General features: G+C 29.4%; 1 long non-coding RNA gene across 1 annotated transcript in view; it reads left to right on the top strand.

Annotated features, from left to right (window-relative positions):
- Positions 1-12877: 12877 nt before the first annotated feature.
- The window catches only part of LOC148302771 (uncharacterized), a 125645-nt gene continuing 115194 nt past the window's right edge, over positions 12878-23328 (top strand). Inside the window, exons 1-2 of the long non-coding RNA XR_015838592.1 lie at positions 12878-13016; positions 15745-15799. This is a non-coding gene — a long non-coding RNA (uncharacterized LOC148302771). The remainder of the gene's footprint in view (positions 13017-15744; positions 15800-23328) is intronic.

The raw sequence follows: 23328 nt of genomic DNA, 5'->3' as shown, positions 1-23328 counted from the left end.
TGCGCATGTGAGAAGAATGGAACCATCCAGACTCCCCCCCACATCGCACTGTACGGCCAAACCCATGGTAGACGACTCCCAGGCAGACCATTAAAGAGATGGATCGATAGCTGGAAATCGACATCGCAGGAGACTAATTACTCTTAAAAACAGGCCGCAAGGCCTACACCAAGATGAAGAAGAAGAATATTTTAAGTATCAAAAAATTTGATCACAAATTCTGGGTTTGACCCCAATAGTCCATAGAAAACTGTATCGTGTATATATATATATATATATATATATATATATATATATATATATATATATATATATATATATATATATATATATATATATATATATATATAATATATATATACATGAAAAAAAATTATGTTTTGTTAAACACTTTACTTTGTACACACGAGTAACAATATTTTTTATTGGTATTTTTATAAAATATAAGTAAGGTCGTCATCTATGGATAGGTATAGTAAATAAGTAAAAGGGTAACATAATAAAAGTAGTGACCATCATATCATATTACCTATATGTTTTCAGCTTCTTAAAAAGCTTGCTGAAAATCCTGAAACACAAAATCTGGCTGGGGTTTGAATCTTGGGAAAAACAATTTAATTTGTTTGACGCTTAATAGATGTCTCTTTATTTTATTTATTGTTTCGGCATTAACTTTGTGGTAAGACATGTTACAATAATTAAAGAAAACACTTCGTTTTTTACCAATCGAGTTTTATTATAGACTACATGTTTCAGAAGTTAAACTTCCATCATTCAGGTCTGTATAATAATATAATAATATAATATGTTATTATACAGACCTGAATGATGGAAGTTTAACTTCTGAAACATGTAGTCTATAATAAAACTCGAGTGGTAAAAAACGAAGTGTTTTCTTTAATTATTGATGTCTCTTTACACAAAATAAATATTTGGTGGTGACAATGTCGACTTTTATATGTAAATATGCGACTTTAAGTTACAATAATAGTTTGTTTACCTGTTAAGTGGTTAACGCGATTGGCTACAGCAAAATAAGTCCTGGTATCTTTACCTGAGATCTTTCGTTTTACTTATTTTGCCTGTTATTTCGAATTGATACCTGAAGTGCCGGATCACCTTATTTTTATGCATAATGAACAATCAAATGCACTGCTCTTTACACCATGATACCATAGTAAAAAATCACCTATGACAATTTTTAAAATCAATCGTGTTTTTCTAGATAAACATTTATTTATGTAAATCAGTTAAGTTTACTGATGATTCATCTCCTATTATAAGGAACCGAGGATGCCGAATAGCTAATAACTTAATAAATTCATAATTTACATTCCTAATTATTGTTTGAAATCAATATTTCTTTTTATTTACGAAGGTTAAAAAAAAAACTTTAAAAAATATATTATAGATACTTAAGTATAGATTTTTTTGAGATTTTTAATTTTTATTCTAGCATTATAAAGTGATTTTTTTATCCGCCTCCGTAGTGTAATGCTCAAATGCTCAGCCACCTTACTGGAGGTCCCGGGTTCGATTTACATTCGGAAGGGGTCAAATAATAACAAGTGATTTTTTCACTTGAAAAATAATTCAATATTACCCTGGACTGGTACCTGACGCGGAGATCTAATCACATTTCCTTTATGTGTAAATGATCAAAATGAATTTATATGATGCAATGCTTTATAAACCAGTGGATATGGATAAGGGTTAAAAAATAAGAAGAAAAAAGAAAGGAGAGTGAATGCTGGGAACAGAGTGAATGGTGCAATAAAATCAGTTTTAGCAAATAAAAATCTATCAGCGGAAGCTAAACTGGCAGTACACAATGGAGTTCTGGTTCCAACCCTTATGTATGGAAGCGAAGCATGGAGTTGGCAAAAGAAGGATGAAAGCAGACTGAATGCAGTTGAAATGCGATCCCTCAGACGAATGTGTGGCAAAACGATGTTTGATAGATGTTCGAACGATGAAATAAGGAAAGAATGTAAGGCTGAGATAAGCATTATCGATAAAATTAAGAAAGGTGTGTTGAGATGGTTTGGACATGTGGAGCGTATGAGTGAAGAAAGAACGGTTAAACAAATTTATGGGGCGAATGTAGTTGGAAAAAGAAGTAGAGGACGACCGAGGAAAACTTGGCACAATCAGGTATGTCAAATACTTGAAAGCGGCCGGGTCAGGAGTCGTAATAATCGTCGGGTATGTATGAGGAGATGCATGAATGTAGAAGAGGCAAAGAATGTTTGCAAAGACAGAGTGGTGTGGCGTTCGATTCTCTCTGCCTACCTCTGCGGGGAAGCGGCGTGATGGTTAGTTAGTTAGTTAGTTAGACCCATCAAGCTACTTCATGAATATTGTCGGTATGTTGTTTTAGATATCTTTACTTTTTCACCTTATTTGTGAAAAAGCACACAATTATAAGGTATTCATTTATTCATAAATATATTGCAACACATTGCACACCACGGCTGACCCAAGGTAGACGACTCTCAGGCAGATCACCAAAGAGAAGGATTGGCAGCTGGGAATCAACATCACAGGAAGCTAATATCTCTTAAAAACAGGCCACAAGGCCTTTATCAAGCAGAATAAAGAAAGATATGTCGTGACATGTATTATGATAAATTCCGCATCATTTTCAAATATCATACGGTGCTTAAAAATGGTGAAAAATTAATCGAAACACGTGTCACCATATATTAAAAAAAAAGTAATACTTAATGTAATAATGATTAAAGAAAACACTTCGTTTATTACCACTTGAGTTTTATTATAGACTACGTGTTTCAGAAGTTAAACTTACATCATTCAGGTCTGTATAATTATTATTATACGAAGTGTTTTCTTTAATCATTGTAACATGTCTTACCACAAAGTTAATGCCGAAACAATAAATAAAACTAAATATAATATAAATAAAATAAAAATTGCCTTCGGAAGGTACCGTATTACGGCTTATGATATAGAAATCTTTTTCATAAAGATTTTTTCCGTAATAACTACGTAAAATTTCCTAATATTCCGCTCGGAAGAGCTTTAGATTAAGCCTTCCCTTTTTAATAAATGTGCTCCTTTTCATTTTTTTTCGTTTACTCTGAAATTTACCCTCTAAGCTTCAAAAGAATTACGTGAGATTAATCCGGAAAACTCGTAAAGCCACCTCATCAAAAGAAAACGCAAAATTCGACACATTTCCCCGAGCTAAGATTTTTATTCAAGCTAAAAAATAAATGCAGGGATATAAAAAATTATCTTGCAGAAGCCATAAGGGTGAGTTCGGACAGTTGTTAAATATGACTAACCTTTCCCGTACTCATCATCCAAAAATAACACGTGATTCGAAACGGGGTCCCAAAAGACCCCAGTTCATATTTGTATGGAAATCGTAATACGCAGTTCGCAGCAAGGCGGTGACTAAATGCAGCATTCCGTTAAGTGAGAGGTGAAAATTGGATCAAATAAAAACCGACTAGTCTACTTGTCTCGCTCTTTCATAGTAGCAGATTTATTACCACATTTAAAAGAATGAAATAATAACAACTCGCTAAAGGACAAAAAATTAACGTACTGATTAGTGTGTAGATCGTATAAGTACGTATACTCGTATAAGTACGTAGATCTCGCTGCACCGACAGATTGTGGTTTTTATCAAAACCAATATGTTGAAAAATTTAAAAAATTAAAATATTTAAAAAAAAGAGAATATTTTTCTTAAGGGGATATTCTGTAACACAAAATTAATTAAATCGGAGACCACCGGTGAGGTCACATGTCTGTTCACACCCGATTTTTTTTAAATAATATGAATAAGAAACAAAAAAATCTAGAATATAATAATAATAAAAATAACAAAACCTTTATCCGCATCCCAATGGTGCATAGGGCACTGCGTCATATAAACGCAGTGTTATCTTGATCATGAACATGAAGGAAAGGTGATAAGCCCTCCGCTTCAGGTACCAGTCCAGGGTAATATTGAATAAATATTACAGAGAAAAAATCACTCATATTTCTTTTTACCCCCCCTGGGAATCGAACCCGGGTTCTCCAGAACGGTAGCCGAGCGTGATGACCATTACACTACGGAGGCGAACATATACAGAAAAAATATTTTTATATATTTTTTTTAGATACTTACCTTCCAATAGCTGTTATTTTTATCAAAACCATATAATTATTTTGAAGAAAAACTTTTTTCAATGCAAAAGCGGTGTTTCAAAAAATCAATCAATCAAGTAAAATGTTACTTGGATTTACTTAGTAACTTAGTTAAGGAGGATATCGTGAGGTGGAGATGACAACGAAGGCGATACTGGAAGGAACATATAAACACAATATCAGAAGACAGACTTCCACGTATCGCCCTTAAGGTAACCCTGAAGGACGCAGACCCCTAGGCAGACCCCCGAAAAGATGGAAAGACAGCTGGGAGTCAACATCCCAAGAGCGACATGCGGAGGCACAAACAGATCCCTAGGGTCTACAAAAAGATGAGGAAGAAGAAGAAGAAGTTGCGACCTAACCAACGCTTGGCCTTTGTATTATTTTTAAGATTACAAAAAATATGGAGTAACTATCTATTTTAATAATTTAAGTAATTAAAATTCATTAATGGGGGGTTTTTATTCGCCTATTAGCAATGTCCGGCTAGGCTAACATAAAGTGATAAGGTGTGTATTATTTCGATATATAAAAAGACTTTGTTTTTTGATCCACTCACATTTTTTTTAACCTCAAATTATTATTTATTATATATTAACATTATTATTTATTAACATCAAAAAACAAAGTCTTTTTATTTATCAAAATAATATATCAATATGATCCACAAAGTTAACTAACTAACTAACTAACCATCGCGCCGCTTCCCCGCAGGGATAGGCAGAGAGAATGGAGCGCCACACCACTCTGTCCTTGCAAACATTCTTCGCCTCTTCCACGTTCGTGCATCTCCTCATACATACCCGCCGATTGTTACGACTCCTAACCTGACCACTTTCAAGTATTTAGCATACCTGATCGTGCCATGTTTTTCTAGGTCTTCCTCTGCTTCTTTTCCCGCTAACATTCGCCTCATAAATTTGTTTTACCGTTCTTTCCTCACTCATTCGTTCTACATGTCCAAACCATCTCAACACACCTTTCTTAATTTTATCGATAATACTTATCTCAGCTTAATAGTAATGCTTATCTCCACAAAGTTAATAATTTCAATATTCAAAACATGATAAGGTGTGCACTGGAATAAATTATATCCCACGTTTGTAAAAATTGAAGGTAAGGGTATTATCTAAGGGGATGAATTGGATACAGGGTAGTAAGAACAGGTTATTAAATGTGTCGTGAATTGGACATGTATATAAATTGGAAACCCATTTTAAAGGCTGTTGTCGATCTATGTCTTGCGGTGTATGCCTTTCCCAAGACTATAAATTAGCATCGTTAAAGGAAACAATATAATGAAAGGCTAACAAATTAATTCAGTTTACGCTTCGTAGATTTTGTTTAGTCCTATTTCTTAGAACGTAGATTTCGGCATTCGAGCGTGTAAGATTGGTTGACATTTACCAACAACATTCTGAGTGTGTCCAAATACTTGTTCGCAAATCTGGATTATCTCCAATTATAAGAATTAATTTTCATATCATTTCAATTCTAACCATTATTGATAACCACAATATTCAAATTCTTGGAAGTTCTATATATATATATATATATATGAACCAATTTAGAAACCTTGTTCTTGAATCACTAGAACTTCACTAGAGACATCTATTGGTGAGATGAAGAGAAGCTTTTTATTGAGCGGAAACTCTTATATGAGCATATGAGGTCCGAATCCTGGATTTATAATCACACACATAAGAAACGCCGGAAAATATCATTTTCATTTTTATTATTTTAGCTTATAATTTGGACACACTTAAAATTTTGTGAACTAATTATCAATTTAAACAATGGCATGTGTTTCGATCACTCAGGACAATAATAAGTATTTCACAATATTACGTACTACAGTCAATTTCAAGTATGTTTTGACTGTTACCTTTAGTTGTGTAATCTACAATACATCGCAAATAAACACACTTATACAGTTATCTGTTCGTCTAAATTCAGTTGGCTAGTAATTGTTATTTCAAAATATTAAAAACAACAGTATATTTAAAGTTGATACATATATTTTGACTGTAACTGAAAGAAATGTAATAATAAAAAATAAATATTTTCGTTTTTAAATTTTAGATGTTTTTTTAAAATCTGTTTAGTAAAAATTAAATCTAACTTGACTGATGGAATATTTTTTAATTCACGAAAATAGACGCTGAAATCTCTAAAAAAAGAAGCTACTATCTAGTAAATATGATGCAATCAGAAAAATATTAATATTTTTAATATTTTAAACAATGACTCTGTGGGCAGTACATTGAACAAAATTTTAGTAATGTTAGTACATATATAATCACTCACCAAGATTAAGGTCCACCGGTTTCAAGGTGTTTTCCATACCTTCATCAGGACAATCACTACACCAGCATGCAATAAACATATGTTTTCACTTATTTATAATTTTGGGGTTTAATTTTTAGATCTCTATTTAAATTTTTATATTTATTTTGAAAATCAAACACCGATTTTAAGCGTCATTTTATAAATTATAAAATTTTATTTTATTATTTAAAACACGTAAAACTAAAACTTGTGACTTTCGTTTTGCCTTGTTATGGGATTTTCAAACTAACGTTAATGTTTTCTAACTAATAACATTATTGTCACAATTTTAATTTTTTGTATTTTCAATAATAATAATAAATAAAAACCCTTATCCGCACCCCAATGGTGCATAGGGCACTGTGTCATATAAACGCAGTGTTATCTTGATCGTTTACACATGAAGAAAGGGTGATCAGCCCTCCGCTTCAGGTACCAGTCCATGGTAATATTGAATAAATATTACAGTGAAAAAATCACTTATATTTATTTTACCCCCCTTGGGAATCGAACCCGGGACCTCCAGAACGGTAGCCGAGCGTGCTGACCATTACACTACGGAGGCGGACAATAACAAAATACAATTAAGTAGACTCTAAAAAAACAGTGTTTGATTTTTATATTTCGTAAATAAATACTGCACTTCACTACCAATGCACTCACTATTCACACACTCACAACTACATTTTTTTATCGCGTACGTTTTTGGTCGACCCGATCACCAACGCGTACTAATGACCAAAGATAAACATGTACTAAAAGCCAAAGACTGAAATGCACTGCAAATATTTTCTAGAAATTTTTAATATAACCCTCCCATCTCTTATATTGTTCTCGTCAATATATTTAGCGCTACAAAAAATAATCCTCGATTTTTGTAACGGGGCGAACGGTAAAAATTAAAAAAACGTATACAATATTTGCCTAAACCTGTTTTTAAAATTAATGACATTTTTTAAGCTGGAAAAAAAATTGTCTCTGATTTTTTTTTTTAAAATAAGACAAAGGGAAAAATTTCAATAAAGAAATAGGGTGTTGAAAAATCTTCAACTAAACGTGTTACGAAAATAATGTTACATTTTTTACGGGAATTGCAGAAGCGACGTTAGTTTCATATTTGAGAATTTTATCTAAATGCTTTATTCCACTTTTTAGAAAATACTATAATCGTTATTATTTTTTTTAATTGAACACTTGTAATAAACAACTTAATGAGTTTTATTTTTATTTTACACGACTTGTTTCGAAAACGAACAGACGTTTTTATCTACAGGTGAAAATTAAAACTAACTAGCAAAAAATATTAAGGGGTATATATAATATAGGTTGAAAGGGCAATAAATATCATTATATTACACTCTCTTTACCATCCATTGTTTACTTTGTGTAATACCACTTTTTAAAACACTTATTTGTGACTACCGGTTTCAGAAAATTATTCCATCATTAGGTCATTAAAATTAAAATAAAATTATGACAACAAAATCATTGAAATTAAATTATAACGATTTGACATTTATTTAAAAATAAAAATTTGAATGAGAGAAAGACGACAAATGAATCACAGTGGGAATATTGTCGGACGTTTTTAAATGAGCAAAATTATTTATGAAATAGTTATTAATAATATCACTAATAATATGTGACTAAATGTACAAAAAAGATTAATTATTTAAACCTATTTCATATAATTTTATATATTTTCTACATCTTCTTCAACAACTTTTCTTTCTTAGGCCACTCTTGTGTATATATATATATATATATATATATATATATATATATATATATATATATATATATATATATATATATATATATATATATATATATATATATATTATATTATATATATATAAATAAATATATATATATATATATATATATATATATATATATATATATATATATATATATATATATTTATATATATATATATATATATATATATATATATATATATATATATATATATATATATATATATATATATATATATATATATATTATATATATATATATATACATATATATATATATATATATATATATATATATATATATATATATATATATATATATATATATATATATATATATATATATATATATATATATATTATATAATATATATATATATATATATATAATATATATATATATATATATATATATATATATATATATATATATATATATATATATATATATATATATATATATATATACACACACACAGTTTATATTATATTTACTACCCAGTCGTAATTTAACAACGATATCTTTATCACAGTAATATTTTCAAATATAATATACAAAATGTTTCGATCGCACAGTATAATAGAACCACACTGAAACTCTTTCGGTACCGAAAATCAAGTTTCAGTAAAATCATGACATACATAAATACTCACACGAAAGAGGTAAGCCTTTCAGAAGCCTGAAAGCTTTAAATTGTGTGAAATGTTTCAGTCTCACCCCTGAAGTGTGACGTGCTAACTGTCACAAGAGGCCTGAAAAGTTGAGACACCCTGAAATATTGTTTGTCGCATATCCTTATATAGTATAAACACACACGACATTCTGCCCGTAATCTTTAAGTTGTGTTTTCTTATGTTTATGTATTAAACTCAGTTTTTTCATGACGAGAAGTGATTTGAACACAATTTAAAAAAATAGAGGCTACCAAATATGTTCAGAGAATAGCAAATTTTGTATAACCTTAATTGAATCTCTTGAACAAACATGATGTGTAATTCAATCAAAATGTTATATTATCTCCCACACGCACAAATACATACACACACACACACACACACACACACACACACACACACACACACATACACACACACATACACACACACACACACACACATACACGTACACATACGCAAACACACACGCAACCGCAAATATCATACCTCCGACAGAAGAACTTTACAAAATAACAAAAAAAATGTTTTCAATTATCACCAAGGATCTACCGTCTGTATGACAAAATTTCTTATTTACAATGTTTTGAGTGTGACCAAATCTTTGTTTCAAAAGTGGTTTTGTCTACTTAGGAATTATTTTCACTAACATTTCAACATTGATGAACAAGAAAATGAATGTCTGAGCATTTACAGGGCTAACGACATATCATCAGCTGGTTTAAGTGATTAGTTTTTGTACCTTCTACCATTCATCATTACACCCAATGATTGAAAACAACAAGACTCAAATTTTGTATCTTGTATGTATAATTTATTTGATACGTTCTTTCACATGTGAGTTCTCGGCACCATGTATGGTTGAGTTAAGCAAGCTTTTTTTACACCTTCACACAAATGAAGAAAAATATAAAAATCTGGACATTTATGGGGCTTACGACCTTCATAGGTTACCCATGATTGACAACCACACTGCTCAAATTCTTGGATGTTCTATATACGTATATGATCCGATTTCGAAACATTGTACAAAAATCATTATAATTTTCACTAGTGACATCTATTGGTGAGACGAAAAAGCTTTTTTATTCAGCAGAAACTTTTAAACTTGTATGTGAGCTTTTTAGTAGAGATTTTAGCGGTAGAAGCTATATAATTATATAATTTACATTTTATAAAAGTCCCTGCAAAATAAAATTCTTACTCAATGCATTAAAAGATGCTGCCAAAGACTCACATATGAAAAAACATGTCAAGTATAGTCAAACGTGTCAAATGTATATAATGTTTCCTAATTTGAGCAAGGTGGTTGTCAATCATGGGTAAAGATAGTGGTGACTGTTATACTTTTATAAATGGATTACTTCAACCAGCCAATTAAAGTTGTAAGCCCTGTTAAAACACAGACATCCATATTCTTCTTCGTCTTTATTTAGATATCAACATTCTTATTCAATTCAAAGACATTTTTAAACTTTTGAGTTGATTTTACTCACAAACATCAATTTTAAATTAAAAAAAGTTAAATAAATGTTTGACATTCAACGCTTCAAAAGTATTCTTGAAACTTTAAAGTGAAGTTGAATATTTTTTGTAATGCTATCAGACTTCATATGGATATGAAATATCCACGCATGAGCACGTGTAAAATCAATTGATATCGCTCACTCCTTTCAAGAACGTCATAAATCAAAAATCGTCAATTTTCAGTTGTGTGTGTTTTCGGAATGCCCAGAAAATGTACTGTATCCCAGCAAAAGCGGCATATTTTTAACTTAATATTTACCCGCTACAGGGGAGAAAGTGTTGTTTTTGCATTGTGAAGAAAAGGTATTGTTTAATTATTTTTTTAAATATACTTTATATTTTTCAAATGGAGAAAAACCCTTCAGATTTTACCTAAAAAGATCTGTTGCACAGTAAAAAGTTCAATAAGTGGCTTGATATTTATTTTTAATGCATTGTATTATATTTTTCAACTTTAAAAACGTTCTTCTGAAAAGTCAAGTTTTTTGATTTATGACGTTCTTGAAAGGAGTGAGCTATATGTCAAAAGCACCCATATATTTTTTTATACATTTTTTAAAGTATTTTTGTAGAATATACATATATGTGTATTTTTTTAATGCTGTTAAATGTATTTTTTTACAAACACAAGTTCGACAAAGTTTTTTCTCTTAATAATTTAAATTGTTTGCAACAATTATCTCTAATAAGAATTACCAAAACAACTGTTAGAAACCATAAAAATAAAATTAAACAAAGCTTTTTAAAATTAAATAACTTTGTTTTAACCACTTTTTATTAACACAATTTAACCTACCGGTTTCAACAAGAACCTTGTCATCATCAGGGTTTATTTTAATTCTAAAACAAACTTATTTCTTTGTTGAATTGTTTGTTTAATTTAATAATTTAATTGTTTTAGAATAAAAATAAACCCTGATGATGACAAGGTTCTTGATGAAACCGGTAGGTAAAATTGTATTAGTAAAAAAGTGGTTAAAACAAAGTTATTTAATTTTATAATGTTTATACAATGTGCCACAAAGTATTTGCTGAAAACATTCAAGAAATAAACAAAGCTGACTGATAATGCCAGTAATAATAAAACTCGGTTACTGGTTAAATAAAATAAAAGTGGGAAAAACTTTATTTTTTTAGATTTTGGTAATAAGAAAAATAAAAATTGTACTTTGAATGTAATAATCATGGAATGAATTATTTATTACTTGATTCGGCAGTCACTTTGTTGTAAAAAATATCTACTTTTATTTTTTACTTGGTAAATGCTACTGTTTAAAATAATAGAATTTACCAAGTAAAACTTAAATTAAACAGGAAATTTAGTTCATCACCAATGTAAGTATCGAAAAAAAAAATTGGGTATCTCAACCTATCCGGGAGTGAGTTTCTGGGGATAAAACTATATAAGTAAAGGCAATTAGTTTTTTTTTTGTTTTTTTTTTTTTATTTACTTTTTTTATAATTATTTATCTTAGTTGATACTATAAGCAACATATTTTCTTTAATAAAATAAATATTTATCGCCCTTAACATGATTTATATAAAAATTATCGATTTTCCGATAAATTTTATATAAACCATGTTTTGTATCGGCTGTACATGTACGGCCATACTCCCAGACTGGTAAATTATGAGTATAATGAAAATGGGGAATTTAAAAGTGTTGATATCATTAAATAAGTAAATTAGTATCACAAATGTTTTTAAATATTATTTACTCACTTATAAATTATGTACACAAGTTTTTTTTCTTTCTTCAATGCTTATAATACAATAAACGTTTCCTCGTAGTTATTTGTATTCCGAGAAAAATTATAAAATAACTCACCGTCCAAATGAAATATACCATACTTAATCCCACTTTGAAACTCGGTTTTAGCAGCTTATATCATGAAAATAATATGAGAAAAGTCTCATTTTTATAACCGCGCCTAAAAGAGCAGACGTTTTAAATCTCCCGCTTGATTTATACCGGAAGAATTGTGTGTTTTTATTTCTTAAAGTATCCGAGATAATCTAGACCCAAGAACCAAATATCAGAAAATGAAAAATTTGGGAATGTCTGCGTGAAATGTGAGAAGAGTGTGAACACGCGGTATGGAAAATCTGACAAGGAAGGAATAAGGGAGGTGAAAATTATAGACGGTGTGAACAACTAAATCCTGGATAAAAACAACATAACTACTGATAAATTGAGGACACGACACAAAAAAGTACAAACAAATAAACCCATCGTATTATTCTTCAATGCTTTGATTTCACCCCTTTTTGCTCAGGAGTGATTTTCCCTTAATACTGGTAAATCTAGGGATGAAAGAGATGGGGTATGTACCGATTCATTGTCCGCCGTACATCAGTTTTCGCTTTAGTACCGTTTGGGCGCCCGTGCAAGCTGGACGTTTACGCGAACTCTCTCGATTTTTTCTCTCGCATTTTTCAAATCGGGAAAACTTTTCAGTGCCGCGAAAAATTCTGAATGTGTTAAAACTATTATTATTTAAGTTTATTTTTACTAAAAAGCGTTGTGTTTGTGTTTCAAGGGTGTTTGGATATGTTGTGGTAAGTTACAAATTTACGTCTTTTTTAAATATTTTTTTCAAAACAATAATTACCAATGATTATGAAATATACTTCTTATATATTATAATAAATAAATATTCTTTGTTTTACATGAAATTATATATTTTTTATAAAGTTTTGATTCATAATTTCGTTAAAATCAGTATAAACTAAGCAGTTGCCAACATAATTTAAGTTTGAACAGTATTTGTTTAAATGAAATGATATTTTATTCCACATACATGTTTTTATGCACATATTAAATCATGTCTAATATTTATGTAAATAAATTTGTAGACAAAATAGTACCATTTTAAAACTATTTTTTTTTAATATGGTTAAAGCTTTGACAATGTTTATTTCACGTTATTATTTTTTAATTTTTTTATTCATAAGATCGATCAATCATTTTTTTATTCTCCCTTTTCGTGATAAATTTTCAGTTCGATATAAATATCAAAATCACATAAATTTTTTTTTTAAATGCACGTGTTAAATATGCATTTTTCAAATCAAAATTTAAACGATCTTAATTAAAATACGTATTGCACAATATTTGTTTCAAATCATAATTTAAACGTTCTAAATTAAAATATGTATTGCACAATATTTATTTCAAATCATAATTTAAACGTTCTAAATTAAAATACGTATTGCACAATATTTGTTTCAAATCATAATTTAAACGTTCTTAATTAAAATACGTATTGCACAATATTTGTTCGAAAGTTGTAATTTTTAACAAGCATTCATCTTTATTATTATTTTCTTCTTTTAAATATTTATTTTACAATATATGCTCTAACATTCTCGTTTTAAATATGTATTTCACAATATTGGTTTGAAAATTGTAATTTTAAATGAGCATTTTACAATATTTTTTCTAGAGTTTTTGTTTTAAACATACATGTAACAATATTTTTTCTAACGTTCTCATTTCATAATATTTGTTTGAAAATTGTAACTTTGAATTCACATTCTAAAATATTTGTTCGACATCCTTGTTTTAAATATGCATTTTAAAATACTTGTTCTAACGTTTTTGTTTTAAATACGCATTTTACAATATATTTTATAATGTTCTCATTTTAAAATATTTGTTTGAAAATTTTAATTTCGAATAAGCATTCAACAGTTTTCTTATTTTCTTATATAAAATATGCGTTATCTTATATAGTGGTAAAAGAAGCAGAGGAAGACCAAGAAAAACATGGCACGATCAGGTATGCCAAATACTTGAAAGTGGTCAGGTTAGGAGTCGTAACAATCGGCGGGTATGTATGAGGAGATGTATGAACGTGGAAGAGGCGAAGAATGTTTTCAAGGACAGAGTGGTATGGCGCTCTATTCTCTCGGCCTACCCATGCGGGGAAGCGGCGTGATGGTTAGTTAGTTAGTTAGTTAGTTATCATTCACATTGTGTAATACCACATAATTCATGTGGATAATTTAGAAAATCTGTAAAAGTGAATGTGTTAACCACCTTATATCTGAAGACCATAATTTTAATCAATCAACGGGTAAAGAAATTTCACATGTAAATAAATATAATACTGCGCAATGTACGATTTTTTTATTCCCTTAAATATTTATGGAAATGTGAATATATTTCTGATAAAAATGTTTTTTCCTATTTTTACACCACGGCTTTTCCAATACTTTCTTGAATGTTTGAAGCGAACTCGATTCGACAATTTGGTGACAATCCCGCATAAATTTTTCTTTTAAATCTTTTTCAATGTTGAAAATGTGTTTTTAATATTCCGCATTCATTTAAAGAATATTTTATGGTGTCGGCGTTATGCTTATTATGTTATATTATGTTATGTTATGCTTATGATAAATACGTTATAAGTAATAATATATTATTACTTATAACGTATTCATCCCAATAAATACATATTATTGGGATAAATACGTTATAAGTATCACTTCTGTTTGAAATATTGATAAATTGTGTATTTTAACTACAACACATTATTTTTCTTCTTTTTATTCAAACCCTAATGGGTACCCGATGGTGCATAGGGCACTGGATCATAAAAACACAGTGTTCTCGATCGTTAACATATGGAGGAAAGCTGATCAGCCCCCGGCTTCAGGTACCAGTCCAGGGTAGTATTGAAAAAATATTAGAGTAAAAATATCACATATATTTATTAGACTACCCCTGGGAATTGAACCCTGGTCCTCCAGATTGGTAGCCGAGCGTGCTGACCATAACACTATGGAGACGACGATATTCATATTATTGGAATAAAAACTTTGTTAGTATTTTTTTTAATAAAAAGTCTTCAGAAGCTATAAATTAGATTGAAGTTAATATAATATATTATTTTTCTTAATTCGTAAATTAAAAAAAAAAACTATGGGAAGAATTATATAATTATAAAAGTATTTTAAATGATCACCTAATACAGCTAACGAAAATTTGTTGCCCCCTTAAAAACTTAGACTTCCATATTCCCTTTATATAAAGAGATTCTTCGTCTCTGTCGACACATCTGTAATAAATTTACACACATTACCCTATTGTGAGTTTCATTTCTGTGCAAATTGTGAAAATAAAAATAAAAACATTTATACCATCATATTAACATAGAAAGAGTTTATTATACGATCAGGTTCTTGAATACAAATTAATGCGGACAACGTAGTAATAGAAGCAGATGAAAACCGATAAAAACTTGGCATGATTATAATATAATATATCAATTATTTTTCACAGATTATCAAGATGTTGGCAGTTTTAAATGCATTGGTGATAGCTGTTTCTGTATTTGGTAAGTTTGTAGATAAAAATAAATAATTACGAATATTTATAATTGTATTTAAAATGATCAACAGTGATTATAAGATATGTATATTACATTGTTTGAAGAAATAAAATTTCCAAAACAAATGATAATACTTAAATAATAATATTTTATTTATTGTTTCGGCATTAACTTTGTGGTAAGACATGTTACAATAATTAAAGAAAACACTTTGTTTTTTACCACTTGAGTTTTATTGTAGACTACATGTTTCAGAAGTTAAACTTCCATCATTCAGGTCTGTATAATAACATTATATACAGACATTATAACAGTTATTATACAGACCTGAATGATGGAAGTTTAACTTCTGAAACATGTAGTCTATAATAAAACTCAAGTGGTAAAAAACAAAGTGTTTTCTTTAATTATTCTTAAATAATAACATTTTTGCACTAAATAAAATCCATTAATCGATTCAACGGTCTTTTTATGGTAATACGTATACTTATCTATAAATTTTCATTTAAATTTTACTTGTCTTGCAAAAATAGTTAATTATATATAATTTTATATATAAACAAATAAATATATGTGTATATATATATATATATATATATATATATATATATATATATATATATATATATATATATATATATATATATATATATATATATATATATATATATATATATATATATATATATATCGACCTCTCAGAAGAATGTGCGACAAAACGATGTATGATAGATGTGCGAATAGTGACATAAGGAAGGAATGCAAAGCTGAGATAAGCACTATCGATAAAATTAAGAAAGGTGTGTTGAGATGGTTTGGACATGTAGAACGATTGAGTGAGGAAAGAACGGTAAAACGAATTTATGAGGCGAATGTTAGTGGGAAAAGAAGCAGAGGAAGACCGAGAAAAACATGACACGATCAGGTATGCCAAATATTTGAAAGTGGTCAGGTTAGGAGTCGTAACAATCGGCGGGTATGTATGAGGAGATGCATGAACGTGGAAGAGGCGAAGAATGTTTGCAAGGACAGAGTGGTGTGGCGCTCTATTCTCTCTGCCTACCCCTGCGGGGAAGCGGCTTGATGGTTAGTTAGTTATATATATATATATATATATATATATATATATATATATATATATATATATATATATATATATATATATATATATATATATATATATATATATATATATATATATATATATATATATATATATATATATATATATATATATATATATATATATATATATATATATAAATTATGTGTGTGTGTGTGTGTGTAACATTAAAATTACATGTAGATAACATTACATTATTCTCGATACACGTGTCGAAGGTCGTATGGTATGATTTCCGTGTAGAAAAATATAAATTTAATACCTTTCTCGATTCGACTGTATAGGCTATTGTCGATATTTTTCATGATTTTCCGATACATAAATATCACAATAAATAAGAATACAAACAGGGTGTCAACACATTGTTACTTTTTAATGTCGAAGCGTCTCCTTTGTTATTATTTATAGACAAAGATAACAATGTTCCGCGTTACAGTTCCACCAGTTTTAAGGCGTTCTCTCACAGCGCTCTTTACGACCGCGACGTTTTATTATGATATATTTTTTAAGTGAAATTCAAGAAAAACCCATAAACAAAATATCGCGTACAAAGTAAAACGCCATTCCGCGCGTCTTGTCGCATATTTTTCACCATTTTTATGGCGACATCGGAATTCGCAGACAGGGCTGTACTTAGCCAGTTCCCTGATAAAAGTAGTGAACGCCAATTACCATAAACCAAGCTAGGACAAAAAATCACGAATCCTCTTCTAGTGGAACGGAAGGCCTGTTGACGACAGTCAGTAATCCAAAATGTGCAACGTAGTTTCCTCCCAGTAACGAGAAAATGCTGACAAGTTCCTGATAAGCCCACACTAGATACTAAAACATCTTTATTTTGTTAGAAGAAACAAAAATCCACTTCATTCATTCAAACCCTTATCCGCACCCCAACGGTGCATAGGGCACTGCATCATATAAACGCAGCGTAATCTTGATCGTTAACACATTAAGGAAAGGTGATCAGCCCTCCGCTTCCGGTACCAGTCCAAAGTAATATTGAATTAATATAAGAGTGAAAAAATTACTGATATTTATTTGACCCCCCCTGGGAATTGAACTCGGGACCTTCAGTACGGTAGGCGAGCGTGCTGACCATTACACTACAGAGGCGGAAAATCCACTTTATGATCTATAAACCTTGTACACGATGAGCAAGGTAAATCATAAATGCAATTCCCATCTAAAAAAAAACAGTTAGCCCTACTTAGCCCAAGAGCGACTCGCTAGGAGTTTCTATTACATCTGACGAGCCCGAGTACTGCTCGGGTAAATCGTATTCCAACTCGTCAGTCTTGCTTTGCTAGAGTCAAACATTGACCCAATTGTTTTTTATTGAATAACCCGAGCGTTGTTCGGACAGTCTTGTTTCTACTTGTTGGTGACGATTTCCTGCACCGATGAATTTTTGTAAAAATTCAACTTTTAAGTGATTAAGGTTTCATATGCAAGAAAATATCATCAATAAAATTGCACGTGATACAAATGGTACCAAAATACCCCAGTTCATGTTTGTATGGAAATCGTAGTACGCAGCTCGGAGCAAGTACCAACTCGCCGCCAGCTGAGTTATACTATAATCAAAAAAAGTATCTTTTTTTTATTTTTATGATTTCGAATCATAGATTTAAAATATTGTTTTTTATAAAAATCACAATCAGTGCATACCGCGAGATCAGAACGCCATACGTTTTAGCAAACATTATTCGCTTCTTAAACGTTCATGCATCTCCTCATACATACCCGCCGATTATTTCGACAACTAACCTGACCACTTTTAAGTATTTGTCACACCTGATAGTGCGAAGTTTTTTTCGGTGTTCTTCTGATCCATCTGAACTACATTCGCCTCATAAATTTGTTTTACCGTTCTTTCCTAACCCATTCGTTCCACATGTGTAAATCATCTCAAAAAATTCTAGACTTTGTCGATAATGCTTATCTCAGTTTTGCATTTATTTAAAAATTCGCATTCGAACATTTATCAAAAATCGTTTTGCCGCACATTCTTCTGAGAGATCGCATTTCGACTGCATTCAGTCTACTTTCATCTTTCTTTTACCAAATTTCATGCTTCCTTTCATATATTAGGGTTGGAACCAGGACTCCGCCATGTACTGCCTGTTTATCTTTCGGGGAAAGGTTTTTTTTGCTGTAACTGATTTCAGTGTACCGTTCAAACTGTTTCCAGCATTCACTATCCATTCTTTGTATATCTTTATCAATCTTTCTATCCCCAGAAAACATACTTTTCAAATAAACGAAATCATCGTCCTCTTCCATAATTTACCCATTTACAAAATTTCACACCCAGATCAACATTCATCTCTCTCGAAAACCATAATTAATAGAAAATATATAATTCAAATAACATTGTTTTAAAATTACTATAATCCGTTACAGTGATTTTAAAACAAAGTTACATTTTAATTATATATTTTCTATTAATTAAGGTTTTAGAAAGAGATGATTGTTGATCTGGGTGTGAAATTTTGTAAATGGGATGGTTATGGAAGAAAGCGGAAAATTATAAAAAATCTCAAAGTTAGTGCTTCAAATATAAATTATAATGGAAAAAATCTTTAAATTTTTATATTTAAAATAAATAAATATATCATCCTTCAATTTATTGTTTGTCAGTTTTTTTACGATTCGGATCTGTTGTATGTAAAAATTGACGTACCGGTGTCGAAAATTACGTTGTTTACTATTTTCTACACAGATGTCACTAGTCGCTGTGCGCCTCGCGTCGACTACGGTTATGAATGCAAATTTATTAAAATAACTTTATGGAATTTTTCCGTCTACTTTTTTACGTAGTACGTTCGCTGTCAAAAGAAATTATCCGACTGGCTGCCTCGGTCTAAAATTATAGGAAAACGTGAGTAAATATCCCGCGCAAAGTTGCCCAACATTATTATGTGTATTAATACACATGTAAAAGGAAGATTGTAATGTAATAATATGTGAATACCGGATTTTCAGTGAACGCCATTTGTAAATTTGAATAAAAGAGCGTCCCTTTTTTGTATTATTTTTTTCTATTTCAAGTTTGCTTTTTTCGTAATTGTATAAGTTGCCATTTATGTATAAAGTCACGATTTTTTTAAAAAAATTAAAAATTATGTATAAAGTCACGATTTTTTTAAAAAAATTAAAAATGTTGACATTTTTTTTATACAATTTAATACAATTTCAATACATTTTTACAAAAATTTAATTTTAATATTATAATTTTAGTTGCGCTGAGCCTCTCCGACAAAGAGACTGAACTCTTGTGCTTGGAGAGGGAATTATTTAATGAAAAATCGTTACTTATTATAAGAGTAGTCAATAAAATTTAAGATGTGGTCAGCGAATTTGGCTACCGCGCTGGAGGTACCAGGTTTGATTCCCAGGGGGGGGGGTAAAATAAATGTAAGTGATTTTTCTCCCAGATATTTATTCAATATTACCTTGTACTAGTACCTGAAGAGCAGGGCTGATCACATTTCCTTCATGTATATGACTATAGCAAGATAGCACTGTCAGTGCCCTATGCACTATTGGGTGGTGGGGATGATAATAAGTGGGGATGTACGACTGAACTGTTGTAAGAACAGTATAGCTTCACATACATACACACACTCAGACGCACACACAGACACACACACACAAACATACACACACACACAAAGACAAAAACACACACACATGTAGGTTTATAGCCTTTGCCTTATAAGATTTTTTAAATACATTGGAGTCTTAATTTGAGGTGAATTATCTATTTTTTATATATCTCAGGATTCATGACATGGCAAACCATTTAAATATATATATTTATTTGTTTTATCGATAATGCTTATCTCAGCCTTGCATTTTTTTCTTATTTTACCATTTGAACATCAAGCATAAATCGTTTTTCCATACAGGAATCGCATTTTGACTGCATTCAGTCTGCTTTTATCCTTTTTTGCCAACTTCATGCTTCTCTACATTATATTACTGTTTGTATCAGAACTACGTTATGTTCTGTCAGTTGTCACTCAAATGTCATTATTTTTCTTAATATCTACATAAATATGTAATTATTTTTTGAGATAATAAAAATGATTCTAGAGAGATGATATTATTTTTCATTTACCCTGTATCAAAATAAATCTTCCCCTATTTGATGTCGTATTATTATAATTCGCTGAAAATGTTGTGCTTTGATCATTCGATATTTTGTTTGCTTTGTGTCACAACTACTTCTACCCTTCTTATTTTCATCCCCACAGGGGGATGTTTATACCAAGAAGCCATTAGTATTTCTTGTAATGTTAAACAATGTACTTGATATTGAAAATAGAAAATATACACCAAGTCACGAAAAATCTACGTTATTTCGTTTAATATGCCTCATACTTGTTCACAAAATCTGGATTTTTTCCAATTACAGGAGTTATTTCATATTGTTTTTTGACATCTCATCAAAGATGAAGAATAATATGGAAGTCTGGGCATTTTATTTTCTTTACATCTCACCAATAGATGTCTCTAGTGAAGTTCTAGTGATTCAAGGACAAGGTTTCTAAATTGGTTCATATATATAGAACCTCCAAGAATTTGAATAGTGTGGTTGTCAATAATTGATAGAATTGGTGAATGTTACACGTTTGTAAAGTGATCACTTAAACCAGCCTATGACGGTCGTCAGCCCCGTAAATGCTTAGACTTCCATATTCTTCTTCATCTTTGATGAGATGTCAAAAAATAACATAATATGCCTCATATTTGATTGATGGAAAATTATAAATATGAGTAAGAATATATGGATATATATATATATATATATATATATATATATATATATATATATATATATATATATATATATATATATATATATATATATATATATATATATATATATATATATATATATATATATATATATATATATATATATATATATATATATATATATATATATATATATATATATATATATATATATATATATATATATATATATATATATATATATATATATATATATATATATATATATATATATATATATATATATATATATATATATATATATATATATATATATATATATATATATATATATATATATATATATATATATATATATATATATATATATATATATATATATATATATATATATATATATATATATATATATATTTATCAATATTATTAATTGATTTGGCGTTCAATTTGTAGAACTGTAATTAATAAATAAAATGGTATACTCCCAACTAAAAAATACTACACTTTACAAAATTCTTTTGCAACACGTGTTTGGATGTATTCAACACCAATTTTGATAATGATGTTGAATGCATCGAAACACGCGTCAATTTAGATTTTAATAAATAGTGGTTTTAACCAAGTAAAAATTAAATAAAAAAAATCTTCTCATTCACGAATAAAAAAAATCTCTAGAATATTTCTATGAAAACTGAAACCGAAAATGCATGCATGTTAAAATTTTGATTAATTAATCACACTTTGAGAATATGCATATTAATTCTCTTTTATTTGGGCCACCCAGTACTTTGTAAAATCGCGACATGTGACGCTATGTATCATTATGTATGTTTTCGTTGATATTCATGTTACAAAATAATTGACGCTGTAAAATAATGATGCCTTTAAATGGGAAATTCAAGCAAGAAAACAAATTTATGTAATGTGAAATACAGTACAGAAATATCGTCGTAAACTCACAAATGTTAGTTTTTTTCATTTATTCAGACTTAGCCTCAAGAATGTGTGATCAAATACAGCTAATATTTACCCCACTTGGAATCAAAGCCGGGACCTCTTGCACAGTAGCCAAATGTTTTGACGTTAATCACGAACGTGGATAAAACATTTTTTTTACTTAACATACGGTTATTATTAATTCTTTATTTCTGAATCAGTTTAAATAATGACCAAGTCCTTAATTATTTTCTCTTTGTCCAGGTAACAATTAATGAAATTGATTTTTTCTTAAAATACCGTTTTTATTTTGAAAAAATAAGTTTTACTTCGAAATTAATTATATGTTTATGAAAAAAGAGTTATTGGTTAAGGAGTTTAAAAATATATATAATATTTTTTCTATATTTATTCTAAAAAAACAAAATAATATCCAACAAACATACTTTAAAAAATCGAAAGTGAAAAGACATGTGACCTTTCCGGAGGTCGCCGGGCAAATGAAATGACTTAACTAATACTGGGCCTTAACAGCATATTTTTGTATAGAAACGAAGAAAAACGAACGTAGAAAATTAAACAAAAAAATATTTATGTTTTTAATAAGAAAGAAACTCCACAACGGCGAATAATTATTCAGGCTCTCACTATTGGGAGTGTAAATAAAATTGAAAAATGTATCATTTAGCTTACCGTTATTTGAAATACGCGG

Source organism: Brachycentrus maculatus, unplaced genomic scaffold (genome assembly GCF_059751285.1).
Source record: "Brachycentrus maculatus isolate JH-2025_06_01 unplaced genomic scaffold, ASM5975128v1 h1tg000414l, whole genome shotgun sequence".
Taxonomy (NCBI): Eukaryota; Metazoa; Arthropoda; class Insecta; order Trichoptera; family Brachycentridae; genus Brachycentrus; species Brachycentrus maculatus.
Note: the sequence above shows the minus strand (reverse complement) of the source record. Positions and strands in the feature narration are given on the sequence as shown.